Consider the following 24,943-nt stretch of genomic DNA (forward strand, 5'->3'; position numbering starts at 1 on the left):
AAAACGCCAAAAAAGCCAACATCACGCGGTGTTCCCAGGCGGTCACCCATCCAAGTACTGACCGCGCCCGACGTTGCTTAACTTCGGTGATCGGACGAGAACCGGTGTATTCAACGTGGTATGGACGTTGGCGACCGTTGGTCTTCGAAACGCAAACGCGAGACGCGACATCGGAGAGAAATCTTCATTTTTTTGTTAATAATCTCCTATGAAAAATTAATAAAAGTTTATGAATTGAGAATATTGGAGCGCTAAAAAGAAACCGCCGAGAGAAAAACGCCAAAAAAGCCAACATCACGCGGTGTTCCCAGGCGGTCACCCATCCAAGTACTGACCGCGCCCGACGTTGCTTAACTTCGGTGATCGGACGAGAACCGGTGTATTCAACGTGGTATGGACGTTGGCGACAGATGGTCTTCGAAACGCAAACACCATCTTGGTGATCTTCGAAACCGAATCCTAATTCTTTGTTATGTCCTTGTTATTTTCTTCAATATTTTTTTTTCAACGTCCACACTAAATAGATAAATCGGCGGAAATTGCATTACATAATAATGGCTACTGCTTGGTCTCAGAAATCTTTCCTTGTGAAGTTTTGTACTTCATCGTCCACTCACATACAATACTTACCAGTGTATCGTATGTGCCTTTCGTTGTATAACAAATTTGAAAACTAAGTCGACATCTTCAGTATTTCCTTTGCGAAGTTAAACAATGTTTGTTACTATAATACATACTATGCCGCATGTACACGTCATAACAATGAACACATTCATAACACAGCTTTACACAAGTAGAGGCCTTTGCTACGTGCGAGCGTCATCGTGAAACTGGTACGCGCTCTACCAGCCTTATTCTTAGTTTCTATGTTCACAGATTCTTCCGCTCCGTGAACTCAGCTCCGATGCAGCTGTAAACGCCTTCGAGCTAAGAGCAATAACATCAACATAGAATAAGTATACAATGCAGTTTCATTTTTATTTTCAAACCGTTACTATTGTTCAATTAAACTTATTATTGTCTACATAAGGTTTGGAATATATTTTGGTTGTAAGAGAGAGATCGACACATATATAATACGCCAATACCTCACTTTGCGTAGTGGTTACGTTTCAGAAAAACACGACGCAAATTGAAACGCCGCAAAGTGAATTAAGATTTTCTATAGCAAACCACATAAAGATCGAAGATAGGTACCAGGGTCACGAAAATATTACTTTTTAAAAAGAAAATTGAACAAACAGAAATAAAATAACTCTGCCAATTAAATAAATTGTAATAATATTAACCTTTTTGGTAACCAGAAACAACGCGTAAAAATTTTTATAAATTTATTATTCTCTTTTAAAATAAGCACAACACACTACTTAATTAAAACTGAACTTTTAAAATTAGCAAAACAAAGTGAAAATAAAACTGTATTCAAATTGCGTTGATTTTTGGTTAGAAAGAGAATCCCCGAGTTTTGATGGCGTAACGCAATTAAAAACAAAAGTGTTGCCACCTTTTAAAAAATAAAATAAAATAGAATTAAAAAAAAAACGACGCAAAGCGAAGTATTGGTGTACTCTTCAGCTTTAATGAAAGTTCTTTTCGCATCGAGTAGGCAACCTGCCCACGTTTTTTTCTTTTGTGTTTATGTAAGTTAAACTCGATATTATCTATAACTAGCTGATCCCGCAAATGTTGTTTTGCAAAAAAAATATTTTTAATTTTCAATTTAAAAATAAGGGTTGATCGTAGAGGGGTAAAAATTTAAGGTTGTATGGTATTTATTTGGCGAAGAAGAGCGCCATCTACAGGGAAAATATTGAAATGGCAGAGTAACGACAGCGGACTCATCTAAATGCTACGAGATGGCAGTGTGATCGGCCTGAAAAAATCACCTTTTGTTACTAGAAAATAAAAACACAAAATATTAATAATTGGAATTGTTATCATAAAAAACAACCTGAACGCAATTGAAAACTATAAACAGTCAAGTAAGAAAGCGATCGTTCTTAAAGGTTTTTCTATGTATAAAGTATGATTAAAAAAATTGGTTACAGTATTTTAAAAGGATTTTGAAGGTGAAATCAAATTGGGTTTTATTTTGTGCTATAATAGTTCACACCGTGAACAAAAAAGGAGTCGTGTATCAAAATATTACAAAATTAGGCTAAGTATAAGACAGTAAAGAGCGCCAGTTTTAACAAAGATAAAAATTGACGAATGACATGCAAAACAAAAGTTTATGAATTGAGAATATTGGAGCGCTGAAAGGGAACCGCTGAAAGAAAAACGCCAAAAAAGCCAACATCACGCGGTGTTCCCAGGCGGTCACCCATCCAAGTACTGACCGCGCCCGACGTTGCTTAACTTCGGTGATCGGACGAGAACCGGTGTATTCAACGTGGTATGGACGTTGGCGACCGTTCGTCTTCGAAACGCAAACGCGAGAGGCGACATCGGAGAGAAATCTTCATTTTTTTGTTAATAATCTCCTATGAAAAATTATTAAACTTCATGGATTGAGAATATTGGAGCGCTAAAAGGGAACCGCCGAAAGAAAAACGCCAAAAAAGCCAACATCACGCGGTGTTCCCAGGCGGTCACCCATCCAAGTACTGACCGCGCCCGACGTTGCTTAACTTCGGTGATCGGACGAGAACCGGTGTATTCAACGTGGTATGGACGTTGGCGACTGATGGTCCTCGAAACGCAAACGCGAGAGGCGACATCGGAGAGAAATCTTCATTTTTTTGTTAATAATCTCCTATGAAACATGGATAAAAGTTTATGGATTGAGAATATTGGAGCGCTAAAAAGGAACCGCCGAAAGAAAAACGCCAAAAAAGCCAACATCACGCGGTGTTCCCAGGCGGTCACCCATCCAAGTACTGACCGCGCCCGACGTTGCTTAACTTCGGTGATCGGACGAGAACCGGTGTATTCAACGTGGTATGGACGTTGGCGACCGTTCGTCTTCGAAACGCAAACGCGAGACGCGACATCGGAGAGAAATCTTCATTTTTTTGTTAATAATCTCCTATGAAAAATTATTAAAGTTCATGGATTGAGAATATTGGAGCGCTAAAAAGAAACCGCCGAGAGAAAAACGCCAAAAAAGCCAACATCACGCGGTGTTCCCAGGCGGTCACCCATCCAAGTACTGACCGCGCCCGACGTTGCTTAACTTCGGTGATCGGACGAGAACCGGTGTATTCAACGTGGTATGGACGTTGGCGACAGATAGTCCTCGAAACGCAAACGCGAGAGGCGACATCGGAGAGAAATCTTCATTTTTTTGTTAATAATCTCCTATGAAACATGGATAAAAGTTTATGGATTGAGAATATTGGAGCGCTAAAAGGGAACCGCCGAAAGAAAAACGCCAAAAAAGCCAACATCACGCGGTGTTCCCAGGCGGTCACCCATCCAAGTACTGACCGCGCCCGACGTTGCTTAACTTCGGTGATCGGACGAGAACCGGTGTATTCAACGTGGTATGGACGTTGGCGACAGATGGTCCTCGAAACGCAAACGCGAGAGGCGACATCGGAGAGAAATCTTCATTTTTTTGTTAATAATCTCCTATGAAACATGGATAAAAGTTTATGGATTGAGAATATTGGAGCGCTAAAAAGGAACCGCCGAAAGAAAAACGCCAAAAAAGCCAACATCACGCGGTGTTCCCAGGCGGTCACCCATCCAAGTACTGACCGCGCCCGACGTTGCTTAACTTCGGTGATCGGACGAGAACCGGTGTATTCAACGTGGTATGGACGTTGGCGACAGATGGTCCTCGAAACGCAAACGCGAGAGGCGACATCGGAGAGAAATCTTCATTTTTTTGTTAATAATCTCCTATGAAACATGGATAAAAGTTTATGGATTGAGAATATTGGAGCGCTAAAAGGGAACCGCCGAAAGAAAAACGTCAAAAAAGCCAACATCACGCGGTGTTCCCAGGCGGTCACCCATCCAAGTACTGACCGCGCCCGACGTTGCTTAACTTCGGTGATCGGACGAGAACCGGTGTATTCAACGTGGTATGGACGTTGGCGACAGATAGTCCTCGAAACGCAAACGCGAGAGGCGACATCGGAGAGAAATCTTCATTTTTTTGTTAATAATCTCCTATGAAAAATTATTAAAGTTCATGGATTGAGAATATTGGAGCGCTAAAAAGGAACCGCCGAAAGAAAAACGCCAAAAAAGCCAACATCACGCGGTGTTCCCAGGCGGTCACCCATCCAAGTACTGACCGCGCCCGACGTTGCTTAACTTCGGTGATCGGACGAGAACCGGTGTATTCAACGTGGTATGGACGTTGGCGACAGATGGTCCTCGAAACGCAAACGCGAGAGGCGACATCGGAGAGAAATCTTCATTTTTTTGTTAATAATCTCCTATGAAACATGGATAAAAGTTTATGGATTGAGAATATTGGAGCGCTAAAAGGGAACCGCCGAAAGAAAAACGCCAAAAAAGCCAACATCACGCGGTGTTCCCAGGCGGTCACCCATCCAAGTACTGACCGCGCCCGACGTTGCTTAACTTCGGTGATCGGACGAGAACCGGTGTATTCAACGTGGTATGGACGTTGGCGACTGATGGTCCTCGAAACGCAAACGCGAGAGGCGACATCGGAGAGAAATCTTCATTTTTTTGTTAATAATCTCCTATGAAAAATGGATAAAAGTTTATGGATTGAGAATATTGGAGCGCTAAAAAGGAACCGCCGAAAGAAAAACGCCAAAAAAGCCAACATCACGCGGTGTTCCCAGGCGGTCACCCATCCAAGTACTGACCGCGCCCGACGTTGCTTAACTTCGGTGATCGGACGAGAACCGGTGTATTCAACGTGGTATGGACGTTGGCGAACGTTCGTCTTCGAAACGCAAACGCGAGAGGCGACATCGGAGAGAAATCTTCATTTTTTTGTTAATAATCTCCTATGAAAAATTAATAAAAGTTCATGGATTGAGAATATTGGAGCGCTAAAAAGGAACCGCCGAAAGAAAAACGCCAAAAAAGCCAACATCACGCGGTGTTCCCAGGCGGTCACCCATCCAAGTACTGACCGCGCCCGACGTTGCTTAACTTCGGTGATCGGACGAGAACAGGTGTATTCAACGTGGTATGGACGTTGGCGACCGTTCGTCTTCGAAACGCAAACGCGAGACGCGACATCGGAGAGAAATCTTCATTTTTTTGTTAATAATCTCCTATGAAAAATTAATAAAAGTTTATGAATTGAGAATATTGGAGCGCTAAAAAGGAACCGCCGAAAGAAAAACGCCAAAAAAGCCAACATCACGCGGTGTTCCCAGGCGGTCACCCATCCAAGTACTGACCGCGCCCGACGTTGCTTAACTTCGGTGATCGGACGAGAACAGGTGTATTCAACGTGGTATGGACGTTGGCGACCGTTCGTCTTCGAAACGCAAACGCGAGACGCGACATCGGAGAGAAATCTTCATTTTTTTGTTAATAATCTCCTATGAAAAATTATTAAAGTTCATGGATTGAGAATATTGGAGCGCTAAAAAGGAACCGCCGAAAGAAAAACGCCAAAAAAGCCAACATCACGCGGTGTTCCCAGGCGGTCACCCATCCAAGTACTGACCGCGCCCGACGTTGCTTAACTTCGGTGATCGGACGAGAACCGGTGTATTCAACGTGGTATGGACGTTGGCGACCGTTGGTCTTCGAAACGCAAACGCGAGACGCGACATCGGAGAGAAATCTTCATTTTTTTGTTAATAATCTCCTATGAAAAATTAATAAAAGTTTATGAATTGAGAATATTGGAGCGCTAAAAAGAAACCGCCGAGAGAAAAACGCCAAAAAAGCCAACATCACGCGGTGTTCCCAGGCGGTCACCCATCCAAGTACTGACCGCGCCCGACGTTGCTTAACTTCGGTGATCGGACGAGAACCGGTGTATTCAACGTGGTATGGACGTTGGCGACAGATGGTCTTCGAAACGCAAACACCATCTTGGTGATCTTCGAAACCGAATCCTAATTCTTTGTTATGTCCTTGTTATTTTCTTCAATATTTTTTTTTCAACGTCCACACTAAATAGATAAATCGGCGGAAATTGCATTACATAATAATGGCTACTGCTTGGTCTCAGAAATCTTTCCTTGTGAAGTTTTGTACTTCATCGTCCACTCACATACAATACTTACCAGTGTATCGTATGTGCCTTTCGTTGTATAACAAATTTGAAAACTAAGTCGACATCTTCAGTATTTCCTTTGCGAAGTTAAACAATGTTTGTTACTATAATACATACTATGCCGCATGTACACGTCATAACAATGAACACATTCATAACACAGCTTTACACAAGTAGAGGCCTTTGCTACGTGCGAGCGTCATCGTGAAACTGGTACGCGCTCTACCAGCCTTATTCTTAGTTTCTATGTTCACAGATTCTTCCGCTCCGTGAACTCAGCTCCGATGCAGCTGTAAACGCCTTCGAGCTAAGAGCAATAACATCAACATAGAATAAGTATACAATGCAGTTTCATTTTTATTTTCAAACCGTTACTATTGTTCAATTAAACTTATTATTGTCTACATAAGGTTTGGAATATATTTTGGTTGTAAGAGAGAGATCGACACATATATAATACGCCAATACCTCACTTTGCGTAGTGGTTACGTTTCAGAAAAACACGACGCAAATTGAAACGCCGCAAAGTGAATTAAGATTTTCTATAGCAAACCACATAAAGATCGAAGATAGGTACCAGGGTCACGAAAATATTACTTTTTAAAAAGAAAATTGAACAAACAGAAATAAAATAACTCTGCCAATTAAATAAATTGTAATAATATTAACCTTTTTGGTAACCAGAAACAACGCGTAAAAATTTTTATAAATTTATTATTCTCTTTTAAAATAAGCACAACACACTACTTAATTAAAACTGAACTTTTAAAATTAGCAAAACAAAGTGAAAATAAAACTGTATTCAAATTGCGTTGATTTTTGGTTAGAAAGAGAATCCCCGAGTTTTGATGGCGTAACGCAATTAAAAACAAAAGTGTTGCCACCTTTTAAAAAATAAAATAAAATAGAATTAAAAAAAAAACGACGCAAAGCGAAGTATTGGTGTACTCTTCAGCTTTAATGAAAGTTCTTTTCGCATCGAGTAGGCAACCTGCCCACGTTTTTTTCTTTTGTGTTTATGTAAGTTAAACTCGATATTATCTATAACTAGCTGATCCCGCAAATGTTGTTTTGCAAAAAAAATATTTTTAATTTTCAATTTAAAAATAAGGGTTGATCGTAGAGGGGTAAAAATTTAAGGTTGTATGGTATTTATTTGGCGAAGAAGAGCGCCATCTACAGGGAAAATATTGAAATGGCAGAGTAACGACAGCGGACTCATCTAAATGCTACGAGATGGCAGTGTGATCGGCCTGAAAAAATCACCTTTTGTTACTAGAAAATAAAAACACAAAATATTAATAATTGGAATTGTTATCATAAAAAACAACCTGAACGCAATTGAAAACTATAAACAGTCAAGTAAGAAAGCGATCGTTCTTAAAGGTTTTTCTATGTATAAAGTATGATTAAAAAAATTGGTTACAGTATTTTAAAAGGATTTTGAAGGTGAAATCAAATTGGGTTTTATTTTGTGCTATAATAGTTCACACCGTGAACAAAAAAGGAGTCGTGTATCAAAATATTACAAAATTAGGCTAAGTATAAGACAGTAAAGAGCGCCAGTTTTAACAAAGATAAAAATTGATGAATGACATGCAAAACAAAAGTTTATGAATTGAGAATATTGGAGCGCTGAAAGGGAACCGCTGAAAGAAAAACGCCAAAAAAGCCAACATCACGCGGTGTTCCCAGGCGGTCACCCATCCAAGTACTGACCGCGCCCGACGTTGCTTAACTTCGGTGATCGGACGAGAACCGGTGTATTCAACGTGGTATGGACGTTGGCGACCGTTCGTCTTCGAAACGCAAACGCGAGAGGCGACATCGGAGAGAAATCTTCATTTTTTTGTTAATAATCTCCTATGAAAAATTATTAAACTTCATGGATTGAGAATATTGGAGCGCTAAAAGGGAACCGCCGAAAGAAAAACGCCAAAAAAGCCAACATCACGCGGTGTTCCCAGGCGGTCACCCATCCAAGTACTGACCGCGCCCGACGTTGCTTAACTTCGGTGATCGGACGAGAACCGGTGTATTCAACGTGGTATGGACGTTGGCGACTGATGGTCCTCGAAACGCAAACGCGAGAGGCGACATCGGAGAGAAATCTTCATTTTTTTGTTAATAATCTCCTATGAAACATGGATAAAAGTTTATGGATTGAGAATATTGGAGCGCTAAAAAGGAACCGCCGAAAGAAAAACGCCAAAAAAGCCAACATCACGCGGTGTTCCCAGGCGGTCACCCATCCAAGTACTGACCGCGCCCGACGTTGCTTAACTTCGGTGATCGGACGAGAACCGGTGTATTCAACGTGGTATGGACGTTGGCGACCGTTCGTCTTCGAAACGCAAACGCGAGACGCGACATCGGAGAGAAATCTTCATTTTTTTGTTAATAATCTCCTATGAAAAATTATTAAAGTTCATGGATTGAGAATATTGGAGCGCTAAAAAGAAACCGCCGAGAGAAAAACGCCAAAAAAGCCAACATCACGCGGTGTTCCCAGGCGGTCACCCATCCAAGTACTGACCGCGCCCGACGTTGCTTAACTTCGGTGATCGGACGAGAACCGGTGTATTCAACGTGGTATGGACGTTGGCGACAGATAGTCCTCGAAACGCAAACGCGAGAGGCGACATCGGAGAGAAATCTTCATTTTTTTGTTAATAATCTCCTATGAAACATGGATAAAAGTTTATGGATTGAGAATATTGGAGCGCTAAAAGGGAACCGCCGAAAGAAAAACGCCAAAAAAGCCAACATCACGCGGTGTTCCCAGGCGGTCACCCATCCAAGTACTGACCGCGCCCGACGTTGCTTAACTTCGGTGATCGGACGAGAACCGGTGTATTCAACGTGGTATGGACGTTGGCGACCGTTCGTCTTCGAAACGCAAACGCGAGAGGCGACATCGGAGAGAAATCTTCATTTTTTTGTTAATAATCTCCTATGAAAAATTATTAAACTTCATGGATTGAGAATATTGGAGCGCTAAAAGGGAACCGCCGAAAGAAAAACGCCAAAAAAGCCAACATCACGCGGTGTTCCCAGGCGGTCACCCATCCAAGTACTGACCGCGCCCGACGTTGCTTAACTTCGGTGATCGGACGAGAACCGGTGTATTCAACGTGGTATGGACGTTGGCGACTGATGGTCCTCGAAACGCAAACGCGAGAGGCGACATCGGAGAGAAATCTTCATTTTTTTGTTAATAATCTCCTATGAAACATGGATAAAAGTTTATGGATTGAGAATATTGGAGCGCTAAAAAGGAACCGCCGAAAGAAAAACGCCAAAAAAGCCAACATCACGCGGTGTTCCCAGGCGGTCACCCATCCAAGTACTGACCGCGCCCGACGTTGCTTAACTTCGGTGATCGGACGAGAACCGGTGTATTCAACGTGGTATGGACGTTGGCGACCGTTCGTCTTCGAAACGCAAACGCGAGACGCGACATCGGAGAGAAATCTTCATTTTTTTGTTAATAATCTCCTATGAAAAATTATTAAAGTTCATGGATTGAGAATATTGGAGCGCTAAAAAGAAACCGCCGAGAGAAAAACGCCAAAAAAGCCAACATCACGCGGTGTTCCCAGGCGGTCACCCATCCAAGTACTGACCGCGCCCGACGTTGCTTAACTTCGGTGATCGGACGAGAACCGGTGTATTCAACGTGGTATGGACGTTGGCGACAGATAGTCCTCGAAACGCAAACGCGAGAGGCGACATCGGAGAGAAATCTTCATTTTTTTGTTAATAATCTCCTATGAAACATGGATAAAAGTTTATGGATTGAGAATATTGGAGCGCTAAAAGGGAACCGCCGAAAGAAAAACGCCAAAAAAGCCAACATCACGCGGTGTTCCCAGGCGGTCACCCATCCAAGTACTGACCGCGCCCGACGTTGCTTAACTTCGGTGATCGGACGAGAACCGGTGTATTCAACGTGGTATGGACGTTGGCGACAGATGGTCCTCGAAACGCAAACGCGAGAGGCGACATCGGAGAGAAATCTTCATTTTTTTGTTAATAATCTCCTATGAAACATGGATAAAAGTTTATGGATTGAGAATATTGGAGCGCTAAAAAGGAACCGCCGAAAGAAAAACGCCAAAAAAGCCAACATCACGCGGTGTTCCCAGGCGGTCACCCATCCAAGTACTGACCGCGCCCGACGTTGCTTAACTTCGGTGATCGGACGAGAACCGGTGTATTCAACGTGGTATGGACGTTGGCGACAGATGGTCCTCGAAACGCAAACGCGAGAGGCGACATCGGAGAGAAATCTTCATTTTTTTGTTAATAATCTCCTATGAAACATGGATAAAAGTTTATGGATTGAGAATATTGGAGCGCTAAAAGGGAACCGCCGAAAGAAAAACGTCAAAAAAGCCAACATCACGCGGTGTTCCCAGGCGGTCACCCATCCAAGTACTGACCGCGCCCGACGTTGCTTAACTTCGGTGATCGGACGAGAACCGGTGTATTCAACGTGGTATGGACGTTGGCGACAGATAGTCCTCGAAACGCAAACGCGAGAGGCGACATCGGAGAGAAATCTTCATTTTTTTGTTAATAATCTCCTATGAAAAATGGATAAAAGTTTACGGATTGAGAATATTGGAGCGCTAAAAAGGAACCGCCGAAAGAAAAACGCCAAAAAGCCAACATCACGCGGTGTTCCCAGGCCGTCACCCATCCAAGTACTGACCGCGCCCGACGTTGCTTAACTTCGGTGATCGGACGAGAACCGGTGTATTCAACGTGGTATGGACGTTGGCGACTGATGGCCCTCGAAACGCACACGCGAGAGGCGACATCGGAGAAAAATCTTCATTTTTTTGTTAATAATCTCCTATGAAAAATGGATAAAAGTTTATAGATTGAGAATGTTGGAGCGCTAAAAAGGAACCGCCGAAAGAAAAACGCCAAAAAAGCCAACATCACGCGGTGTTCCCAGGCGGTCACCCATCCAAGTACTGACCGCGCCCGACGATGCTTAACTTCGGTGATCGGACGAGAACCGGTGTATTCAACGTGGTATGGACGTTGGCGAAAATTGGTCTTCGAAACGCAAACGCGAGAGGCGACATCGGAGAGAAATCTTCATTTTTTTGTTAATAATCTCCTATGAAAAATGGATAAAAGTTTACGGATTGAGAATATTGGAGCGCTAAAAAGGAACCGCCGAAAGAAAAACGCCAAAAAAGCCAACATCACGCGGTGTTCCCAGGCGGTCACCCATCCAAGTACTGACCGCGCCCGACGTTGCTTAACTTCGGTGATCGGACGAGAACCGGTGTATTCAACGTGGTATGGACGTTGGCGAAAATTGGTCTTTGAAACGCAAACGCGAGAGGCGACATCGGAGAGAAATCTTCATTTTTTTATTAATAATCTCCTATGAAAAATGGATAAAACTTTATGGATTGAGAATGTTGGAGCGCTAAAAAGGAACCGCCGAAAGAAAAACGCCAAAAAGCCAACATCACGCGGTGTTCCCAGGCGGTCACCCATCCAAGTACTGACCGCGCCCGACGATGCTTAACTTCGGTGATCGGACGAGAACCGGTGTATTCAACGTGGTATGGACGTTGGCGAAAATTGGTCTTCGAAACGCAAACGCGAGAGGCGACATCGGAGAGAAATCTTCATTTTTTTGTTAATAATCTCGTATGAAAAATGGATAAAAGTTTACGGATTGAGAATATTGGAGCGCTAAAAAGGAACCGCCGAAAGAAAAACGCCAAAAAAGCCAACATCACGCGGTGTTCCCAGGCGGTCACCCATCCAAGTACTGACCGCGCCCGACGTTGCTTAACTTCGGTGATCGGACGAGAACCGGTGTATTCAACGTGGTATGGACGTTGGCGACTGATGGTCTTCGAAAAGCAAACGCGAGAGGCGACATCGGAGAGAAATCTTCATTTTTTTGTTAATAATCTCCTATGAAAAATGGATAAAAGTTTACGGATTGAGAATATTGGAGCGCTAAAAAGGAACCGCCGAAAGAAAAACGCCAAAAAGCCAACATCACGCGGTGTTCCCAGGCGGTCACCCATCCAAGTACTGACCGCGCCCGACGTTGCTTAACTTCGGTGATCGGACGAGAACCGGTGTATTCAACGTGGTATGGACGTTGGCGACTGATGGTCTTCGAAAAGCAAACGCGAGAGGCGACATCGGAGAGAAATCTTCATTTTTTTGTTAATAACCTCCTATGAAAAATGGATAAAAGTTTACGGATTGAGAATATTGGAGCGCTAAAAAGGAACCGCCGAAAGAAAAACGCCAAAAAAGCCAACATCACGCGGTGTTCCCAGGCGGTCACCCATCCAAGTACTGACCGCGCCCGACGTTGCTTAACTTCGGTGATCGGACGAGAACCGGTGTATTCAACGTGGTATGGACGTTGGCGACTGATGGTCTTCGAAAAGCAAACGCGAGAGGCGACATCGGAGAGAAATCTTCATTTTTTTGTTAATAATCTCCTATGAAAAATGGATAAAAGTTTACGGATTGAGAATATTGGAGCGCTAAAAAGGAACCGCCGAAAGAAAAACGCCAAAAAGCCAACATCACGCGGTGTTCCCAGGCGGTCACCCATCCAAGTACTGACCGCGCCCGACGTTGCTTAACTTCGGTGATCGGACGAGAACCGGTGTATTCAACGTGGTATGGACGTTGGCGACCGTTCGTCTTCGATGCGCAAACACCATCTTGGTGATCTTCGAAACCGAATCCTAATTCTCTGTTATGTCCTTGTTATTTTCTTCAATATTTTTTTTTCAACGTCCACACTAAATAGATAAATCGGCGGAAATTGCATTACATAATAATGGCTACTGCTTGGTCTCAGAAATCTTTCCTTGTGAAGATTTGTACTTCATCGTCCACTCACATACAATATTTACCAGTGTATCGTATGTGCCTTTCGTTGTATAACAAATTTGAAAACTAAGTCGACATCTTCAGTATTTCCTTTGCGAAGTTAAACAATGTTTGTTACTATAATACATACTATGCCGCATGTACACGTCATAACAATGAACACATTCATAACACAGCTTTACACAAGTAGAGGCCTTTGCTACGTGCGAGCGTCATCGTGAAACTGGTACGCGCTCTACCAGCCTTATTCTTAGTTTTTATGTTCACAGAGTCTTCCGCTCCGTGAACTCAGCTCCGATGAAGCTGTAAAAGCCTTCGAGCTAAGAGCAATAACATCAACATAGAATAAGTACACAATGCAGTTTCATTTTTATTTTCAAACCGTTACTATTGTTCAATTAAACTTATTATTGTCTACATAAGGTTTGGAATATATTTTGGTTGTAAGAGAGTGATCGACACATATATAATACGCCAATACCTCACTTTGCGTAGTGGATACGTTCTAGAAAAACACGACGCAAATTGAAACGCCGCAAAGTGAATTAAGATTTTCTATAGCAAACCACATAAAGATCGAAGATAGGTACCAGGGTCCCGAAAATATTACTTTTTAAAAAGAAAATTGAACGAACGAAAATAAAATAACTCTGCCAATTAAATAAATTGTAATAATATTAACCTTTTTGGTAACCAGAAACAACGCGTAAAAATTTATATAAATTTATAATTCTCTCTTAAAATAAGCACAACACACTACTTAATTAAAACTGAACTTTTAAAATTAGCAAAACAAAGTGAAAATAAAACTGTATTCAAATTGCGTTGATTTTTGGTTAGAAAGAGAATCCCCGAGTTTTGATGGCGTAACGCAATTAAAAACAAAAGTGTTGCCATCTTTTAAAAAATAAAATAAAATTAAATTAAAAAAAAAAGACGCAAAGCGAAGTATTGGTGTACTCTTCAGCTTTAATGAAAGTTCTTTTCGCATCGAGTAGGCAACGTGCCCACGATTTTTTCTTTTGTGTTTATGTACGTTAAACTCGATATTATGTATAACTAGCTGATCCCGCAAATGTTATTTTGCAAAAAAAATATTTTTAATTTTCAATTTAAAAATAAGGGTTGATCGTAGAGGGGTAAAAATTTAGGGTTGTATGGCATTTATTTGGCGAAGAAGAGCGCCATCTACAGGGAAAATATTGAAATGGCAGAGTAACGACAGCGGACTCATCTAAATGCTACGAGATGGCAGTGTGATCGGCCTGAATAAATCACCTTTTGTTACTAGAAAATAAAAACACAAAATATTAATAATTTGAATTGTTATCATAAAAAACAACCTGAACGCAATTGAAAACAATAAATAGTCAAGTAAGAAAGCGATCCTTCTTAAAGGTTTTTCTATGTATAAAGTATGATTAAAAAAATTGGTTACAGTATTTTAAAAAGATTTTGAAGGTGAAATCGACTTTGGTTTTATTTTGTGCTATAATAGTTCACATCGTGAACAAAAAAGGAGTCGTGTATCAAAATATTACAAAATTAGGCTAAGTATAGGACAGTAAAGAGCGCCAGTTTTAACAACGATAAAAATTAACGAATGACATGCAAAACAAAGGTTTATGAATTGAGAATATTGGAGCGCTAAAAGGGAACCGCCGAAAGAAAAACACCAAAAAAGCCAACATCACGCGGTGTTCCCAGGCGGTCACCCATCCAAGTACTGACCGCGCCCGACGTTGCTTAACTTCGGTGATCGGACGAGAACCGGTGTATTCAACGTGGTATGGACGTTGGCGACAGATGGTCTTCGAAAAGCAAACGCGAGAGGCGACATCGGAGAGAAATCTTCATTTTTTTGTTAATAATCTCCTGTGAAAAATGGATAAAAGTTTACGGATTGAGAATATTGGAGCGCTAAAAAGGAACCGCCGAAAGAAAAACGCCAAAAAAGCCAACATCACGCGGTGTTCCCAGGCGGTCACCCATCCAAGTACTGACCGCGCCCGACGTTGCTTAACTTCGGTGATCGGACGAGAACCGGTGTATTCAACGTGGTATGGACGTTGGCGACAGATGGTCTTCGAAACGCAAACGCGAGAGGCGACATCGGAGAGAAATCTTCATTTTTTTGTTAATAATCTCCTATGAAAAATGGATAAAAGTTTACGGATTGAGAATATTGGAGCGCTAAAAAGGAACCGCCGAAAGAAAAACGCCAAAAAAGCCAACATCACGCGGTGTTCCCAGGCGGTCACCCATCCAAGTACTGACCGCGCCCGACGTTGCTTAACTTCGGTGATCGGACGAGAACCGGTGTATTCAACGTGGTATGGACGTTGGCGACTGATGGTCTTCGAAACGCAAACGCGAGAGGCGACATCGGAGAGAAATCTTCATTTTTTTGTTAATAATCTCCTATGAAAAATGGATAAAAGTTTACGGATTGAGAATATTGGAGCGCTAAAAAGGAACCGCCGAAAGAAAAACGCCAAAAAAGCCAACATCACGCAGTGTTCCCAGGCGGTTACCCATCCAAGTACTGACCGCGCCCGACGTTGCTTAACTTCGGTGATCGGACGAGAACCGGTGTATTCAACGTGGTATGGACGTTGGCGACTGATGGTCTTCGAAACGCAAACGCGAGAGGCGACATCGGAGAGAAATCTTTATTTTTTTGTTAATAATCTCCTAAGAAAAATAGATAAAAGTTTACGGATTGAGAATATTGGAGCGCTAAAAAGGAACCGCCGAAAGAAAAACGCCAAAAAAGCCATCATCACGTGGTGTTCCCAGGCGGTCACCCATCCAAGTACTGACCGCGCCCGACGTTGCTTAACTTCGGTGATCGGACGAGAACCGGTGTATTCAACGTGGTATGGACGTTGGCGACTGATGGTCTTCGAAACGCAAACGCGAGAGGCGACATCGGAGAGAAATCTTCATTTTTTTGTTAATAATCTCCTATGAAAAATGGATAAAAGTTTACGGATTGAGAATATTGGAGCGCTAAAAAGGAACCGCCGAAAGAAAAACGCCAAAAAAGCCAACATCACGCAGTGTTCCCAGGCGGTTACCCATCCAAGTACTGACCGCGCCCGACGTTGCTTAACTTCGGTGATCGGACGAGAACCGGTGTATTCAACGTGGTATGGACGTTGGCGACTGATGGTCTTCGAAACGCAAACGCGAGAGGCGACATCGGAGAGAAATCTTTATTTTTTTGTTAATAATCTCCTAAGAAAAATAGATAAAAGTTTACGGATTGAGAATATTGGAGCGCTAAAAAGGAACCGCCGAAAGAAAAACGCCAAAAAAGCCATCATCACGTGGTGTTCCCAGGCGGTCACCCATCCAAGTACTGACCGCGCCCGACGTTGCTTAACTTCGGTGATCGGACGAGAACCGGTGTATTCAACGTGGTATGGACGTTGGCGACTGATGGTCTTCGAAACGCAAACGCGAGAGGCGACATCGGAGAGAAATCTTTATTTTTTTGTTAATAATCTCCTAAGAAAAATGGATAAAAGTTTACGGATTGAGAATATTGGAGCGCTAAAAAGGAACCGCCGAAAGAAAAACGCCAAAAAAGCCAACATCACGCGGTGTTCCCAGGCGGTCACCCATCCAAGTACTGACCGCGCCCGACGTTGCTTAACTTCGGTGATCGGACGAGAACCGGTGTATTCAACGTGGTATGGACGTTGGCGACTGATGGTCTTCGAAACGCAAACGCGAGAGGCGACATCGGAGAGAAATCTTCATTTTTTTGTTAATAATCTCCTATGAAAAATGGATAAAAGTTTACGGATTGAGAATATTGGAGCGCTAAAAAGGAACCGCCGAAAGAAAAACGCCAAAAAAGCCAACATCACGCGGTGTTCCCAGGCGGTCACCCATCCAAGTACTGACCGCGCCCGACGTTGCTTAACTTCGGTGATCGGACGAGAACCGGTGTATTCAACGTGGTATGGACGTTGGCGACTGATGGTCTTCGAAAAGCAAACGCGAGAGGCGACATCGGAGAGAAATCTTCATTTTTTTGTTAATAATCTCCTATGAAAAATGGATAAAAGTTTACGGATTGAGAATATTGGAGCGCTAAAAAGGAACCGCCGAAAGAAAAACGCCAAAAAGCCAACATCACGCGGTGTTCCCAGGCGGTCACCCATCCAAGTACTGACCGCGCCCGACGTTGCTTAACTTCGGTGATCGGACGAGAACCGGTGTATTCAACGTGGTATGGACGTTGGCGACCGTTCGTCTTCGATGCGCAAACACCATCTTGGTGATCTTCGAAACCGAATCCTAATTCTCTGTTATGTCTTTGTTATTTTCTTCAATATTTTTTTTTCAACGTCCACACTAAATAGATAAATCGGCGGAAATTGCATTACATAATAATGGCTACTGCTTGGTCTCAGAAATCTTTCCTTGTGAAGATTTGTACTTCAACGTCCACTCACATACAATACTTACCAGTGTATCGTATGTGCCTTTCGTTGTATAACAAATTTGAAAACTAAGTCGACATCTTCAGTATTTCCTTTGCGAAGTTAAACAATGTTTGTTACTATAATACATACTATGCCGCATGTACACGTCATAACAATGAACACATTCATAACACAGCTTTACACAAGTAGAGCCCTTTGCTACGTGCGAGCGTCATCGTGAAACTGGTACGCGCTCTACCAGCCTTATTCTTAGTTTTTAAGTTCACAGATTCTTCCGCTCCGTGAACTCAGCTCCGATGAAGCTGTCTTCGAGCTAAGAGCAATAACATCAACATAGAATAAGCATACAATGCAGTTTCATTTTTATTTTCAAGCCGTTACTATTGTTCAATTAAACTTATTATTATCTACATAAGGTTTGGAATATATTTTGGTTGTAAGAGAGTGATCGACACATATATATAATACGCCAATACCTCACCTTGCGTCGTAGTTAGGTTCCAAAAAAACACGACGCAAATTGAAACGCCGCAAAGTGAATTAAGATTTTCTATAGCAAAACACATAAAGATCGAAGATAGGTTCCAGGGTCACGAAAATACTACTTTTTAAAAAGAAAATTGAACAAAGTGAACATTTAAAAAACAAAAATAACATAACTCTGCCAATTAAATAAATTGTAATAATATTTACCTTTTTGATAACCAGAAACAACGCGTAAAAATTTATATTAATTTATTATTCTCTTTTAAAATAAGCACAACACACTACTTAATTAAAACTGAACTTTTAAAATTAGCAAAACAAAGTGAAAATAAAACTGTATTCAAATTGCGTTGATTTTTGGTTAGAAAGAGAATCCCCGAGTTTTGATGGCGTAACGCAATTAAAAACAAAAGTGTTGCCACCTTTTAAAAAATAAAATAAAATTGAATTAAAAAAGAAAACGACGCAAAGCGAAGTATTGGTGTACTCTTCAGCTTTAATGAAAGTTCTTTTCGCATCGAGTAGGCAACCTGCTCACGTTTTTTTCTTTTGTATTTATGTACGTTAAACTCGATATTATGTATAACTAACTAGCTGATCCCGAATGTGTTGTTTTGCAAAAAAAATATTTTTAATTTTCAATTTAATAATAAGGGTTGATCGTAGAGGGGTAAAAATTTAGGGTTGTATGGTATTTATTTGGCGAAGAAGAGCGCCATCTACAGGGAAAATATTGAAATGGCAGAGCAACGACAGCGGACTCATCTAAATGCTACGAGATGGCAGCGTGATCGGCCTGAAAAAATCACCTTTTGTTACTAGAAAATAAAAACACAAAATATTAATAATTTGAATTGTTATCATAAAAAATAACCTGAACGCAAACAATAAATAGTCAAGTAAGAAAGCGATTCTTCTTAAAGGTTATTCTATGTATAAAGTATGATTAAGAAAATTGGTTACAGTATTTTAAAAAGATTTTGAAGGTGAAATCAACTTGGGTTTTATTTTGTGCTATAATAGTTCACATCGTGAACAAAAAAGGAGTCGTGTATCAAAATATTACAAAATTAGGCTAAGTATAAGACAGTAAAGAGCGCCAGTTTTAACAACGATAAAAATTAACGAATGACATGCAAAACAAAAGTGCAAAAAAAAAGAATTGAAAATATTGGAGCGCTAAAAGGGAACCGCCGAAAGAAAAACGCCAAAAAAGCCAACATCACGCGGTGTTCCCAGGCGGTCACCCATCCAAGTACTGACCGCGCCCGACGTTGCTTAACTTCGGTGATCGGACGAGAACCGGTGTATTCAACGTGGTATGGACGTTGGCGACTGATGGTCCTCGAAACGCAAACGCGAGAGGCGACATCGGAGAGAAATCTTCATTTTTTTGTTAATAATCTCCTATGAAAAATTAATAAAAGTTCATGGATTGAGAATATTGGAGCGCTAAAAAGGAACCGCCGAAAGAAAAACGCCAAAAAAGCCAACATCACGCGGTGTTCCCAGGCGGTCACCCATCCAAGTACTGACCGCGCCCGACGTTGCTTAACTTCGGTGATCGGACGAGAACCGGTGTATTCAACGTGGTATGGACGTTGGCGACTGATGGTCCTCGAAACGCAAACGCGAGAGGCGACATCGGAGAGAAATCTTCATTTTTTTGTTAATAATCTCCTATGAAAAATGGATAATAGTTTATGAATTGAGAATATTGGAGCGCTAAAAAGGAACCGCCGAAAGAAAAACGCCAAAAAAGCCAACATCACGCGGTGTTCCCAGGCGGTCACCCATCCAAGTACTGACCGCGCCCGACGTTGCTTAACTTCGGTGATCGGACGAGAACCGGTGTATTCAACGTGGTATGGACGTTGGCGACTGATGGTCCTCGAAACGCAAACGCGAGAGGCGACATCGGAGAGAAATCTTCATTTTTTTGTTAATAATCTCCTATGAAAAATTAATAAAAGTTCATGGATTGAGAATATTGGAGCGCTAAAAAGGAACCGCCGAAAGAAAAACGCCAAAAAAGCCAACATCACGCGGTGTTCCCAGGCGGTCACCCATCCAAGTACTGACCGCGCCCGACGTTGCTTAACTTCGGTGATCGGACGAGAACCGGTGTATTCAACGTGGTATGGACGTTGGCGACCGTTCGTCTTCGATGCGCAAACACCATCTTGGTGATCTTCGAAACCGAATCCTAATTCTCTGTTATGTCTTTGTTATTTTCTTCAATATTTTTTTTTCAACGTCCACACTAAATAGATAAATCGGCGGAAATTGCATTACATAATAATGGCTACTGCTTGGTCTCAGAAATCTTTCCTTGTGAAGATTTGTACTTCAACGTCCACTCACATACAATACTTACCAGTGTATCGTATGTGCCTTTCGTTGTATAACAAATTTGAAAACTAAGTCGACATCTTCAGTATTTCCTTTGCGAAGTTAAACAATGTTTGTTACTATAATACATACTATGCCGCATGTACACGTCATAACAATGAACACATTCATAACACAGCTTTACACAAGTAGAGCCCTTTGCTACGTGCGAGCGTCATCGTGAAACTGGTACGCGCTCTACCAGCCTTATTCTTAGTTTTTAAGTTCACAGATTCTTCCGCTCCGTGAACTCAGCTCCGATGAAGCTGTCTTCGAGCTAAGAGCAATAACATCAACATAGAATAAGCATACAATGCAGTTTCATTTTTATTTTCAAGCCGTTACTATTGTTCAATTAAACTTATTATTATCTACATAAGGTTTGGAATATATTTTGGTTGTAAGAGAGTGATCGACACATATATATAATACGCCAATACCTCACCTTGCGTCGTAGTTAGGTTCCAAAAAAACACGACGCAAATTGAAACGCCGCAAAGTGAATTAAGATTTTCTATAGCAAAACACATAAAGATCGAAGATAGGTTCCAGGGTCACGAAAATACTACTTTTTAAAAAGAAAATTGAACAAAGTGAACATTTAAAAAACAAAAATAACATAACTCTGCCAATTAAATAAATTGTAATAATATTTACCTTTTTGATAACCAGAAACAACGCGTAAAAATTTATATTAATTTATTATTCTCTTTTAAAATAAGCACAACACACTACTTAATTAAAACTGAACTTTTAAAATTAGCAAAACAAAGTGAAAATAAAACTGTATTCAAATTGCGTTGATTTTTGGTTAGAAAGAGAATCCCCGAGTTTTGATGGCGTAACGCAATTAAAAACAAAAGTGTTGCCACCTTTTAAAAAATAAAATAAAATTGAATTAAAAAAGAAAACGACGCAAAGCGAAGTATTGGTGTACTCTTCAGCTTTAATGAAAGTTCTTTTCGCATCGAGTAGGCAACCTGCCCACGTTTTTTTCTTTTGTGTTTATGTACGTTAAACTCGATATTATCTATAACTAGCTGATCCCGCAAATGTTGTTTTGCAAAAAAAATATTTTTAATTTTTAATTTAAAAATAAGGGTTGATCGTAGAGGGGTAAAAATTTAAGGTTGTATGGTATTTATTTGGCGAAGAAGAGCGCCATCTACAGGGAAAATATTGAAATGGCAGAGTAACGACAGCGGACTCATCTAAATGCTACGAGATGGCAGTGTGATCGGCCTGAAAAAATCACCTTTTGTTACTAGAAAATAAAAACACAAAATATTAATAATTGGAATTGTTATCATAAAAAACAACCTGAACGCAATTGAAAACTATAAACAGTCAAGTAAGAAAGCGATCGTTCTTAAAGGTTTTTCTATGTACAAAGTATGATTAAAAAAATTGGTTACAGTATTTTAAAAGGATTTTGAAGGTGAAATCAAATTGGGTTTTATTTTGTGCTATAATAGTTCACACCGTGAACAAAAAAGGAGTCGTGTATCAAAATATTACAAAATTAGGCTAAGTATAAGACAGTAAAGAGCGCCAGTTTTAACAAAGATAAAAATTAAAGAATGACATGCAAAACAAAAGTTTATGAATTGAGAATATTGGAGCGCTGAAAGGGAACCGCTGAAAGAAAAACGCCAAAAAAGCCAACATCACGCGGTGTTCCCAGGCGGTCACCCATCCAAGTACTGACCGCGCCCGACGTTGCTTAACTTCGGTGATCGGACGAGAACCGGTGTATTCAACGTGGTATGGAAGTTGGCGACCGTTCGTCTTCGAAACGCAAACGCGAGAGGCGACATCGGAGAGAAATCTTCATTTTTTTGTTAATAATCTCCTATGAAAAATTATTAAAGTTCATGGATTGAGAATATTGGAGCGCTAAAAAGGAACCGCCGAAAGAAAAACGCCAAAAAAGCCAACATCACGCGGTGTTCCCAGGCGGTCACCCATCCAAGTACTGACCGCGCCCGACGTTGCTTAACTTCGGTGATCGGACGAGAACCGGTGTATTCAACGTGGTATGGACGTTGGCGACCGTTCGTCTTCGAAACGCAAACGCGAGACGCGACATCGGAGAGAAATCTTCATTTTTTTGTTAATAATCTCCTATGAAAAATTAATAAAAGTTTATGAATTGAGAATATTGGAGCGCTAAAAAGGAACCGCCGAAAGAAAAACGCCAAAAAAGCCAACATCACGCGGTGTTCCCAGGCGGTCACCCATCCAAGTACTGACCGCGCCCGACGTTGCTTAACTTCGGTGATCGGACGAGAACCGGTGTATTCAACGTGGTATGGACGTTGGCGACCATTCGTCTTCGAAACGCAAACGCGAGACGCGACATCGGAGAGAAATCTTCATTTTTTTGTTAATAATCTCCTATGAAAAATTATTAAAGTTCATGGATTGAGAATATTGGAGCGCTAAAAAGGAACCGCCGAAAGAAAAACGCCAAAAAAGCCAACATCACGCGGTTTTCCCAGGCGGTCACCCATCCAAGTACTGACCGCGCCCGACGTTGCTTAACTTCGGTGATCGGACGAGAACCGGTGTATTCAACGTGGTATGGACGTTGGCGACCGTTCGTCTTCGAAACGCAAACGCGAGACGCGACATCGGAGAGAAATCTTCATTTTTTTGTTAATAATCTCCTATGAAAAATTATTAAAGTTCATGGATTGAGAATATTGGAGCGCTAAAAAGAAACCGCCGAGAGAAAAACGCCAAAAAAGCCAACATCACGCGGTGTTCCCAGGCGGTCACCCATCCAAGTACTGACCGCGCCCGACGTTGCTTAACTTCGGTGATCGGACGAGAACCGGTGTATTCAACGTGGTATGGACGTTGGCGAACGTTCGTCTTCGAAACGCAAACGCGAGACGCGACATCGGAGAGAAATCTTCATTTTTTTGTTAATAATCTCCTATGAAACATGGATAAAAGTTTATGGATTGAGAATATTGGAGCGCTAAAAAGGAACCGCCGAAAGAAAAACGCCAAAAAAGCCAACATCACGCGGTGTTCCCAGGCGGTCACCCATCCAAGTACTGACCGCGCCCGACGTTGCTTAACTTCGGTGATCGGACGAGAACCGGTGTATTCAACGTGGTATGGACGTTGGCGAACGTTCGTCTTCGAAACGCAAACGCGAGACGCGACATCGGAGAGAAATCTTCATTTTTTTGTTAATAATCTCCTATGAAACATGGATAAAAGTTTATGGATTGAGAATATTGGAGCGCTAAAAAGGAACCGCCGAAAGAAAAACGCCAAAAAAGCCAACATCACGCGGTGTTCCCAGGCGGTCACCCATCCAAGTACTGACCGCGCCCGACGTTGCTTAACTTCGGTGATCGGACGAGAACAGGTGTATTCAACGTGGTATGGACGTTGGCGACCGTTCGTCTTCGAAACGCAAACGCGAGACGCGACATCGGAGAGAAATCTTCATTTTTTTGTTAATAATCTCCTATGAAAAATTAATAAAAGTTTATGAATTGAGAATATTGGAGCGCTAAAAAGGAACCGCCGAAAGAAAAACGCCAAAAAAGCCAACATCACGCGGTGTTCCCAGGCGGTCACCCATCCAAGTACTGACCGCGCCCGACGTTGCTTAACTTCGGTGATCGGACGAGAACCGGTGTATTCAACGTGGTATGGACGTTGGCGAACGTTCGTCTTCGAAACGCAAACGCGAGAGGCGACATCGGAGAGAAATCTTCATTTTTTTGTTAATAATCTCCTATGAAAAATTAATAAAAGTTCATGGATTGAGAATATTGGAGCGCTAAAAAGGAACCGCCGAAAGAAAAACGCCAAAAAAGCCAACATCACGCGGTGTTCCCAGGCGGTCACCCATCCAAGTACTGACCGCGCCCGACGTTGCTTAACTTCGGTGATCGGACGAGAACAGGTGTATTCAACGTGGTATGGACGTTGGCGACCGTTCGTCTTCGAAACGCAAACGCGAGACGCGACATCGGAGAGAAATCTTCATTTTTTTGTTAATAATCTCCTATGAAAAATTAATAAAAGTTTATGAATTGAGAATATTGGAGCGCTAAAAAGGAACCGCCGAAAGAAAAACGCCAAAAAAGCCAACATCACGCGGTGTTCCCAGGCGGTCACCCATCCAAGTACTGACCGCGCCCGACGTTGCTTAACTTCGGTGATCGGACGAGAACAGGTGTATTCAACGTGGTATGGACGTTGGCGACCGTTCGTCTTCGAAACGCAAACGCGAGACGCGACATCGGAGAGAAATCTTCATTTTTTTGTTAATAATCTCCTATGAAAAATTTATAAAGTTCATGGATTGAGAATATTGGAGCGCTAAAAAGGAACCGCCGAAAGAAAAACGCCAAAAAAGCCAACATCACGCGGTGTTCCCAGGCGGTCACCCATCCAAGTACTGACCGCGCCCGACGTTGCTTAACTTCGGTGATCGGACGAGAACCGGTGTATTCAACGTGGTATGGACGTTGGCGACCGTTGGTCTTCGAAACGCAAACGCGAGACGCGA

The 24,943-nt window shown here is 41.9% G+C and overlaps 60 non-coding genes across 60 annotated transcripts; all 60 read right to left on the reverse strand.

Annotated features, from left to right (window-relative positions):
• Positions 1 to 13: 13 nt before the first annotated feature.
• On the reverse strand, positions 14 to 132 carry LOC137928543 (5S ribosomal RNA). The gene has a single exon (XR_011108642.1). It is a non-coding gene; the product is annotated as a 5S ribosomal RNA (ribosomal RNA).
• Positions 133 to 286: 154 nt separating this feature from the next.
• On the reverse strand, positions 287 to 405 carry LOC137928544 (5S ribosomal RNA). The gene has a single exon (XR_011108643.1). It is a non-coding gene; the product is annotated as a 5S ribosomal RNA (ribosomal RNA).
• Positions 406 to 2,290: 1,885 nt separating this feature from the next.
• Positions 2,291 to 2,409, reverse strand: LOC137928545 (5S ribosomal RNA). The gene has a single exon (XR_011108644.1). It is a non-coding gene; the product is annotated as a 5S ribosomal RNA (ribosomal RNA).
• Positions 2,410 to 2,562: 153 nt separating this feature from the next.
• LOC137928546 (5S ribosomal RNA) lies at positions 2,563 to 2,681 on the reverse strand. The gene has a single exon (XR_011108645.1). It is a non-coding gene; the product is annotated as a 5S ribosomal RNA (ribosomal RNA).
• Positions 2,682 to 2,835: 154 nt separating this feature from the next.
• LOC137928547 (5S ribosomal RNA) lies at positions 2,836 to 2,954 on the reverse strand. The gene has a single exon (XR_011108646.1). It is a non-coding gene; the product is annotated as a 5S ribosomal RNA (ribosomal RNA).
• A 153-nt stretch (positions 2,955 to 3,107) lies between these two features.
• Positions 3,108 to 3,226, reverse strand: LOC137928548 (5S ribosomal RNA). Its single transcript, XR_011108647.1, has one exon. It is a non-coding gene; the product is annotated as a 5S ribosomal RNA (ribosomal RNA).
• A 154-nt stretch (positions 3,227 to 3,380) lies between these two features.
• On the reverse strand, positions 3,381 to 3,499 carry LOC137928550 (5S ribosomal RNA). Its single transcript, XR_011108648.1, has one exon. It is a non-coding gene; the product is annotated as a 5S ribosomal RNA (ribosomal RNA).
• A 154-nt stretch (positions 3,500 to 3,653) lies between these two features.
• LOC137928551 (5S ribosomal RNA) lies at positions 3,654 to 3,772 on the reverse strand. Its single transcript, XR_011108649.1, has one exon. It is a non-coding gene; the product is annotated as a 5S ribosomal RNA (ribosomal RNA).
• Positions 3,773 to 3,926: 154 nt separating this feature from the next.
• Positions 3,927 to 4,045, reverse strand: LOC137928552 (5S ribosomal RNA). Its single transcript, XR_011108650.1, has one exon. It is a non-coding gene; the product is annotated as a 5S ribosomal RNA (ribosomal RNA).
• A 153-nt stretch (positions 4,046 to 4,198) lies between these two features.
• On the reverse strand, positions 4,199 to 4,317 carry LOC137928554 (5S ribosomal RNA). Its single transcript, XR_011108652.1, has one exon. It is a non-coding gene; the product is annotated as a 5S ribosomal RNA (ribosomal RNA).
• A 154-nt stretch (positions 4,318 to 4,471) lies between these two features.
• Positions 4,472 to 4,590, reverse strand: LOC137928555 (5S ribosomal RNA). The gene has a single exon (XR_011108653.1). It is a non-coding gene; the product is annotated as a 5S ribosomal RNA (ribosomal RNA).
• Positions 4,591 to 4,744: 154 nt separating this feature from the next.
• LOC137928556 (5S ribosomal RNA) lies at positions 4,745 to 4,863 on the reverse strand. The gene has a single exon (XR_011108654.1). It is a non-coding gene; the product is annotated as a 5S ribosomal RNA (ribosomal RNA).
• A 154-nt stretch (positions 4,864 to 5,017) lies between these two features.
• LOC137928038 (5S ribosomal RNA) lies at positions 5,018 to 5,136 on the reverse strand. Its single transcript, XR_011108162.1, has one exon. It is a non-coding gene; the product is annotated as a 5S ribosomal RNA (ribosomal RNA).
• Positions 5,137 to 5,290: 154 nt separating this feature from the next.
• Positions 5,291 to 5,409, reverse strand: LOC137928039 (5S ribosomal RNA). The gene has a single exon (XR_011108163.1). It is a non-coding gene; the product is annotated as a 5S ribosomal RNA (ribosomal RNA).
• Positions 5,410 to 5,562: 153 nt separating this feature from the next.
• Positions 5,563 to 5,681, reverse strand: LOC137928557 (5S ribosomal RNA). Its single transcript, XR_011108655.1, has one exon. It is a non-coding gene; the product is annotated as a 5S ribosomal RNA (ribosomal RNA).
• A 154-nt stretch (positions 5,682 to 5,835) lies between these two features.
• On the reverse strand, positions 5,836 to 5,954 carry LOC137928558 (5S ribosomal RNA). The gene has a single exon (XR_011108656.1). It is a non-coding gene; the product is annotated as a 5S ribosomal RNA (ribosomal RNA).
• A 1,885-nt stretch (positions 5,955 to 7,839) lies between these two features.
• Positions 7,840 to 7,958, reverse strand: LOC137927808 (5S ribosomal RNA). Its single transcript, XR_011107940.1, has one exon. It is a non-coding gene; the product is annotated as a 5S ribosomal RNA (ribosomal RNA).
• Positions 7,959 to 8,111: 153 nt separating this feature from the next.
• LOC137927809 (5S ribosomal RNA) lies at positions 8,112 to 8,230 on the reverse strand. The gene has a single exon (XR_011107941.1). It is a non-coding gene; the product is annotated as a 5S ribosomal RNA (ribosomal RNA).
• A 154-nt stretch (positions 8,231 to 8,384) lies between these two features.
• On the reverse strand, positions 8,385 to 8,503 carry LOC137927810 (5S ribosomal RNA). Its single transcript, XR_011107942.1, has one exon. It is a non-coding gene; the product is annotated as a 5S ribosomal RNA (ribosomal RNA).
• A 153-nt stretch (positions 8,504 to 8,656) lies between these two features.
• Positions 8,657 to 8,775, reverse strand: LOC137927811 (5S ribosomal RNA). The gene has a single exon (XR_011107943.1). It is a non-coding gene; the product is annotated as a 5S ribosomal RNA (ribosomal RNA).
• Positions 8,776 to 8,929: 154 nt separating this feature from the next.
• On the reverse strand, positions 8,930 to 9,048 carry LOC137927812 (5S ribosomal RNA). Its single transcript, XR_011107944.1, has one exon. It is a non-coding gene; the product is annotated as a 5S ribosomal RNA (ribosomal RNA).
• A 153-nt stretch (positions 9,049 to 9,201) lies between these two features.
• Positions 9,202 to 9,320, reverse strand: LOC137927814 (5S ribosomal RNA). The gene has a single exon (XR_011107946.1). It is a non-coding gene; the product is annotated as a 5S ribosomal RNA (ribosomal RNA).
• Positions 9,321 to 9,474: 154 nt separating this feature from the next.
• On the reverse strand, positions 9,475 to 9,593 carry LOC137927815 (5S ribosomal RNA). Its single transcript, XR_011107947.1, has one exon. It is a non-coding gene; the product is annotated as a 5S ribosomal RNA (ribosomal RNA).
• A 153-nt stretch (positions 9,594 to 9,746) lies between these two features.
• On the reverse strand, positions 9,747 to 9,865 carry LOC137927816 (5S ribosomal RNA). Its single transcript, XR_011107948.1, has one exon. It is a non-coding gene; the product is annotated as a 5S ribosomal RNA (ribosomal RNA).
• Positions 9,866 to 10,019: 154 nt separating this feature from the next.
• On the reverse strand, positions 10,020 to 10,138 carry LOC137927817 (5S ribosomal RNA). The gene has a single exon (XR_011107949.1). It is a non-coding gene; the product is annotated as a 5S ribosomal RNA (ribosomal RNA).
• A 154-nt stretch (positions 10,139 to 10,292) lies between these two features.
• On the reverse strand, positions 10,293 to 10,411 carry LOC137927818 (5S ribosomal RNA). The gene has a single exon (XR_011107950.1). It is a non-coding gene; the product is annotated as a 5S ribosomal RNA (ribosomal RNA).
• A 154-nt stretch (positions 10,412 to 10,565) lies between these two features.
• Positions 10,566 to 10,684, reverse strand: LOC137927819 (5S ribosomal RNA). The gene has a single exon (XR_011107951.1). It is a non-coding gene; the product is annotated as a 5S ribosomal RNA (ribosomal RNA).
• A 153-nt stretch (positions 10,685 to 10,837) lies between these two features.
• Positions 10,838 to 10,956, reverse strand: LOC137928058 (5S ribosomal RNA). Its single transcript, XR_011108181.1, has one exon. It is a non-coding gene; the product is annotated as a 5S ribosomal RNA (ribosomal RNA).
• A 154-nt stretch (positions 10,957 to 11,110) lies between these two features.
• On the reverse strand, positions 11,111 to 11,229 carry LOC137927901 (5S ribosomal RNA). Its single transcript, XR_011108029.1, has one exon. It is a non-coding gene; the product is annotated as a 5S ribosomal RNA (ribosomal RNA).
• A 154-nt stretch (positions 11,230 to 11,383) lies between these two features.
• On the reverse strand, positions 11,384 to 11,502 carry LOC137927820 (5S ribosomal RNA). Its single transcript, XR_011107952.1, has one exon. It is a non-coding gene; the product is annotated as a 5S ribosomal RNA (ribosomal RNA).
• Positions 11,503 to 11,655: 153 nt separating this feature from the next.
• Positions 11,656 to 11,774, reverse strand: LOC137927902 (5S ribosomal RNA). The gene has a single exon (XR_011108030.1). It is a non-coding gene; the product is annotated as a 5S ribosomal RNA (ribosomal RNA).
• Positions 11,775 to 11,928: 154 nt separating this feature from the next.
• Positions 11,929 to 12,047, reverse strand: LOC137927821 (5S ribosomal RNA). Its single transcript, XR_011107953.1, has one exon. It is a non-coding gene; the product is annotated as a 5S ribosomal RNA (ribosomal RNA).
• A 153-nt stretch (positions 12,048 to 12,200) lies between these two features.
• Positions 12,201 to 12,319, reverse strand: LOC137927822 (5S ribosomal RNA). Its single transcript, XR_011107954.1, has one exon. It is a non-coding gene; the product is annotated as a 5S ribosomal RNA (ribosomal RNA).
• A 154-nt stretch (positions 12,320 to 12,473) lies between these two features.
• On the reverse strand, positions 12,474 to 12,592 carry LOC137927823 (5S ribosomal RNA). Its single transcript, XR_011107955.1, has one exon. It is a non-coding gene; the product is annotated as a 5S ribosomal RNA (ribosomal RNA).
• A 153-nt stretch (positions 12,593 to 12,745) lies between these two features.
• Positions 12,746 to 12,864, reverse strand: LOC137927825 (5S ribosomal RNA). The gene has a single exon (XR_011107957.1). It is a non-coding gene; the product is annotated as a 5S ribosomal RNA (ribosomal RNA).
• A 1,884-nt stretch (positions 12,865 to 14,748) lies between these two features.
• Positions 14,749 to 14,867, reverse strand: LOC137927826 (5S ribosomal RNA). The gene has a single exon (XR_011107958.1). It is a non-coding gene; the product is annotated as a 5S ribosomal RNA (ribosomal RNA).
• Positions 14,868 to 15,021: 154 nt separating this feature from the next.
• On the reverse strand, positions 15,022 to 15,140 carry LOC137927827 (5S ribosomal RNA). The gene has a single exon (XR_011107959.1). It is a non-coding gene; the product is annotated as a 5S ribosomal RNA (ribosomal RNA).
• Positions 15,141 to 15,294: 154 nt separating this feature from the next.
• On the reverse strand, positions 15,295 to 15,413 carry LOC137927828 (5S ribosomal RNA). Its single transcript, XR_011107960.1, has one exon. It is a non-coding gene; the product is annotated as a 5S ribosomal RNA (ribosomal RNA).
• A 154-nt stretch (positions 15,414 to 15,567) lies between these two features.
• Positions 15,568 to 15,686, reverse strand: LOC137927959 (5S ribosomal RNA). The gene has a single exon (XR_011108085.1). It is a non-coding gene; the product is annotated as a 5S ribosomal RNA (ribosomal RNA).
• A 154-nt stretch (positions 15,687 to 15,840) lies between these two features.
• On the reverse strand, positions 15,841 to 15,959 carry LOC137927925 (5S ribosomal RNA). Its single transcript, XR_011108052.1, has one exon. It is a non-coding gene; the product is annotated as a 5S ribosomal RNA (ribosomal RNA).
• A 154-nt stretch (positions 15,960 to 16,113) lies between these two features.
• Positions 16,114 to 16,232, reverse strand: LOC137927960 (5S ribosomal RNA). Its single transcript, XR_011108086.1, has one exon. It is a non-coding gene; the product is annotated as a 5S ribosomal RNA (ribosomal RNA).
• A 154-nt stretch (positions 16,233 to 16,386) lies between these two features.
• Positions 16,387 to 16,505, reverse strand: LOC137927926 (5S ribosomal RNA). The gene has a single exon (XR_011108053.1). It is a non-coding gene; the product is annotated as a 5S ribosomal RNA (ribosomal RNA).
• Positions 16,506 to 16,659: 154 nt separating this feature from the next.
• On the reverse strand, positions 16,660 to 16,778 carry LOC137927829 (5S ribosomal RNA). Its single transcript, XR_011107961.1, has one exon. It is a non-coding gene; the product is annotated as a 5S ribosomal RNA (ribosomal RNA).
• Positions 16,779 to 16,932: 154 nt separating this feature from the next.
• Positions 16,933 to 17,051, reverse strand: LOC137927830 (5S ribosomal RNA). Its single transcript, XR_011107962.1, has one exon. It is a non-coding gene; the product is annotated as a 5S ribosomal RNA (ribosomal RNA).
• Positions 17,052 to 17,204: 153 nt separating this feature from the next.
• LOC137927831 (5S ribosomal RNA) lies at positions 17,205 to 17,323 on the reverse strand. Its single transcript, XR_011107963.1, has one exon. It is a non-coding gene; the product is annotated as a 5S ribosomal RNA (ribosomal RNA).
• A 1,903-nt stretch (positions 17,324 to 19,226) lies between these two features.
• LOC137927832 (5S ribosomal RNA) lies at positions 19,227 to 19,345 on the reverse strand. The gene has a single exon (XR_011107964.1). It is a non-coding gene; the product is annotated as a 5S ribosomal RNA (ribosomal RNA).
• A 154-nt stretch (positions 19,346 to 19,499) lies between these two features.
• Positions 19,500 to 19,618, reverse strand: LOC137927833 (5S ribosomal RNA). The gene has a single exon (XR_011107965.1). It is a non-coding gene; the product is annotated as a 5S ribosomal RNA (ribosomal RNA).
• Positions 19,619 to 19,772: 154 nt separating this feature from the next.
• Positions 19,773 to 19,891, reverse strand: LOC137927834 (5S ribosomal RNA). Its single transcript, XR_011107966.1, has one exon. It is a non-coding gene; the product is annotated as a 5S ribosomal RNA (ribosomal RNA).
• Positions 19,892 to 20,045: 154 nt separating this feature from the next.
• LOC137927836 (5S ribosomal RNA) lies at positions 20,046 to 20,164 on the reverse strand. The gene has a single exon (XR_011107968.1). It is a non-coding gene; the product is annotated as a 5S ribosomal RNA (ribosomal RNA).
• A 1,898-nt stretch (positions 20,165 to 22,062) lies between these two features.
• On the reverse strand, positions 22,063 to 22,181 carry LOC137927912 (5S ribosomal RNA). The gene has a single exon (XR_011108040.1). It is a non-coding gene; the product is annotated as a 5S ribosomal RNA (ribosomal RNA).
• A 153-nt stretch (positions 22,182 to 22,334) lies between these two features.
• Positions 22,335 to 22,453, reverse strand: LOC137927837 (5S ribosomal RNA). The gene has a single exon (XR_011107969.1). It is a non-coding gene; the product is annotated as a 5S ribosomal RNA (ribosomal RNA).
• A 154-nt stretch (positions 22,454 to 22,607) lies between these two features.
• Positions 22,608 to 22,726, reverse strand: LOC137927838 (5S ribosomal RNA). The gene has a single exon (XR_011107970.1). It is a non-coding gene; the product is annotated as a 5S ribosomal RNA (ribosomal RNA).
• Positions 22,727 to 22,879: 153 nt separating this feature from the next.
• LOC137928098 (5S ribosomal RNA) lies at positions 22,880 to 22,998 on the reverse strand. Its single transcript, XR_011108218.1, has one exon. It is a non-coding gene; the product is annotated as a 5S ribosomal RNA (ribosomal RNA).
• A 153-nt stretch (positions 22,999 to 23,151) lies between these two features.
• Positions 23,152 to 23,270, reverse strand: LOC137927839 (5S ribosomal RNA). Its single transcript, XR_011107971.1, has one exon. It is a non-coding gene; the product is annotated as a 5S ribosomal RNA (ribosomal RNA).
• A 154-nt stretch (positions 23,271 to 23,424) lies between these two features.
• LOC137927840 (5S ribosomal RNA) lies at positions 23,425 to 23,543 on the reverse strand. The gene has a single exon (XR_011107972.1). It is a non-coding gene; the product is annotated as a 5S ribosomal RNA (ribosomal RNA).
• A 154-nt stretch (positions 23,544 to 23,697) lies between these two features.
• LOC137928040 (5S ribosomal RNA) lies at positions 23,698 to 23,816 on the reverse strand. The gene has a single exon (XR_011108164.1). It is a non-coding gene; the product is annotated as a 5S ribosomal RNA (ribosomal RNA).
• Positions 23,817 to 23,970: 154 nt separating this feature from the next.
• On the reverse strand, positions 23,971 to 24,089 carry LOC137927842 (5S ribosomal RNA). The gene has a single exon (XR_011107973.1). It is a non-coding gene; the product is annotated as a 5S ribosomal RNA (ribosomal RNA).
• A 154-nt stretch (positions 24,090 to 24,243) lies between these two features.
• Positions 24,244 to 24,362, reverse strand: LOC137928041 (5S ribosomal RNA). Its single transcript, XR_011108165.1, has one exon. It is a non-coding gene; the product is annotated as a 5S ribosomal RNA (ribosomal RNA).
• Positions 24,363 to 24,516: 154 nt separating this feature from the next.
• On the reverse strand, positions 24,517 to 24,635 carry LOC137928042 (5S ribosomal RNA). Its single transcript, XR_011108166.1, has one exon. It is a non-coding gene; the product is annotated as a 5S ribosomal RNA (ribosomal RNA).
• Positions 24,636 to 24,788: 153 nt separating this feature from the next.
• LOC137927843 (5S ribosomal RNA) lies at positions 24,789 to 24,907 on the reverse strand. The gene has a single exon (XR_011107974.1). It is a non-coding gene; the product is annotated as a 5S ribosomal RNA (ribosomal RNA).
• Positions 24,908 to 24,943: the final 36 nt, after the last annotated feature.

The sequence above is a fragment of the Battus philenor genome, unplaced genomic scaffold, assembly GCF_028537555.1.
Source record: "Battus philenor isolate CCGP_79_NKW_IND1 unplaced genomic scaffold, ilBatPhil1.0.hap1 SCAF_38, whole genome shotgun sequence".
NCBI classification, from domain to species: domain Eukaryota; kingdom Metazoa; phylum Arthropoda; class Insecta; order Lepidoptera; family Papilionidae; genus Battus; species Battus philenor.